Genomic DNA, 2615 nt, shown 5'->3' on the forward strand with positions numbered 1-2615 from the left:
TGCCCTCGTGTCTTAGTTGCTCCACTGTACTCCGGATGCTGTGCTGAGTCTACTGACTGAATTCTTTTTCTCCTCATCCTGCTCCTTGGCTTCCGGTGCACTGCAGACTCTTCTGCTTTCCACCAGAGCAGGCCTGTTTGCAAACCCACTCTCTTGTTTTCCGAGTCTGAACTACCTGCCTCCTCTGCAAGGGCAAAAAGGAATCTCTCCACCAGCACTGGATCAGGCCTGTGCACTGCAAACCTCTCTTGCTCTCTGGGACTCACCTTCTGCCTGTGCAAAAACTCTCTCTCAAAGTCCTCCCCCCTAATTTCAAGTTTGCCAGGACTTTCAGGTGTGATGTGTCTGGGTGCAGAGGAAGGATTTTAAGTTCCTTTTGAAAGTTAACGAAGGAGGCAGACACACCTCACCAGTGAGAGTATTCCACAAATGGGGAACTGCCACTGAGAGAACCCTGGTGGTGCCCATGGGTCAATGCCAACTGGGTATCACCTAGTGGTGGCACCAGCAGCAGGGCCTCCCCTGCCCAGTCGCAGGGCCTAAGATGGGCTAAGAGCTTCTCAAAGTTACACGGGCTGTTGAAACGTTCCATTGTATGATGGAGTGGAATGGTTTTCTGTTTTTCCCTGCTGCCAGGATGCTGCTGCTGATTTTGTTTTGTATTTCCCCTTGGCTTTCTGTGTGTGCTTTAAATTTTCTCTTTAATCTTTGATGCTTTAAGAAGGGAAACTCACAATCCACTTTAAGCCGCTCACAGTTATTAGCCATGTTAAGCATAACTCTAATCCACAAGTGCCACATTTCTCTGACTGCGGGAGGGGGGGGAGAGTGCTACTGAATCAACTTCTAAAAATGCACGTCTAAGACATTATGGGCATTATAAATGGTTTCTGATTATTACTTAAGCCCACAGGTTAATGGATGGTTATGATAGGGGCTCTGTTGTAATGTAATCATAATATAATTGGAGTCAAGTGTTCAGCCTCCTACTTGGTTGCAGTGTTACAGCAGGCATAGGCAAACTTGGCCCTCCAGATGTTTTGGGACTACAACTCCCATCATCCCTAACTTACAGGACCAGTGGTCAGGGATGATGGGAGCTGTAGTCCTAAAACATCTGGAGGGCTGAGTTTGCCTATGCCTGTGTTACAGGCTCTTCTCTCCCCCACTCCTAAACACCTCAATTGGTTCAAGAAGCTGAAGCAGTCTAGCTAGCATCCCCTTTGCCTTCCATCAAGCTGCGTAGTCAGGACCCTTAATAAATGAATTAATTCCAGACACTTTTAAAACATGGATGCACGTAATAGTATGGGTTCTCAGTATCGAAACACAGCCTTGGGAGTAGGGAAATACTGAAGGGAATCACAGAACAGCAAAAGGAAATGATGATCAGGAGGGAAATGCAGGAGGTTTCTCTCCCCCTTGGTGTTGTATCGCCAAGCGCAGGCCTGTTTTGTACGCCCCCTTTTCCTCTGGGGTTTAGAGGTGGATTTGGTTTCACGCGTCCGCTGTGCCGAGAGTCAAAGTGTTTGTGTGACTTATTTGTTATTTTTATACACAGACTGAATTTGTATTTATGTTTTTAAAAGTATGTGCATCCATAAACAGCATTGTTTTCGTAATTACATTTCTGTCCACTTTAATATGAAGCAAGATTGCAAATCATAATGTAATCTGAGAATAAAAAAAATATTACAATACTACTGCCTTTTGCAGCTCACCTTGGAATAACAGGAGCTGTTTTTTTACATTGGTACTACCATTTTTCAAGGGTGACTTGGTGGGCAGAATTGAGAAATCTAAAATGTTTAGTGGAAGGACAGCAATTTCAAGATTACTAGTGTAACTCTCCTGACTATGCCTCAAATATTTTGTATTTTGTAAATCCTCTACGTACATGGCATTAAGAGTAACAACCAGGGTTGTGCAGACACCATGTTTGGCTTTTTTGACAGCATCATGGGTTTGTTTCCTGTGTGCCACACTGCACCACTGCATCCCCTGAGCCAAGAGCCTGGGTGTTCGTGTGGCTTAGAGCATCAGACTGGGACAAGATCTGAGGCTGTTTCTCCCAAAGAATGATCCAACATCAGCTTTCCAAGCACGCAGAATGGATGGCAGTAATTATATAACTCCTTTTTAGCGGGATATGGCTTCTTGTGAAAATGATATGCAAGAAACCATTTCTTAACTTCATTTGAGCTCTGTTTGAATGGCTTTGGATTTAATGCTAGATTATGAAGACCAGATGAATTAGACTCAAGAAATGAAGTTGCCCAATTTGGGGGAGGTAGGGAGAGTGGAAGTGTGTGGAGGGCAACCTTACTAGGTGAGGGAAACAGAATTTTGATGTGTGGCATTCCTTTGATCAAGGAAAGGAGCCCAACCTTTTGTGGCTTTCCAGCTGCAGAGCGAAAGCTGTACCATGTTTACACAAGACCCAGTTCCAGTAAACTTGATTAAATATGTGGTGCCAGAGTTTTGGGATGGCTTGCTAATCTTATGGCTGCTGTGGGAGACAGATCTCTCAAAATGGGGTCACGAAAGCAAAGTTTGATAAGTGCTCTGCCACTGGGTGGGGGGCGGCTTCCTCTTCGACATTCCTCAGTTCACTG

At 44.9% G+C, this 2615-nt stretch overlaps 2 protein-coding genes across 4 annotated transcripts in view; both read left to right on the plus strand.

Moving 5' to 3' along the window:
* KLHL13 (kelch like family member 13) overlaps positions 1-2615 on the plus strand; it is a 1461558-nt gene that overhangs the window by 146463 nt on the left and 1312480 nt on the right. The window lies entirely within an intron of this gene.
* GPC3 (glypican 3) overlaps positions 1-2615 on the plus strand; it is a 236671-nt gene that overhangs the window by 61236 nt on the left and 172820 nt on the right. The gene's annotated exons all lie outside the window — the stretch shown is intronic.

Source organism: Podarcis filfolensis, assembly GCF_964270895.1.
Source record: "Podarcis filfolensis genome assembly, chromosome: Z".
NCBI classification, from domain to species: domain Eukaryota; kingdom Metazoa; phylum Chordata; class Lepidosauria; order Squamata; family Lacertidae; genus Podarcis; species Podarcis filfolensis.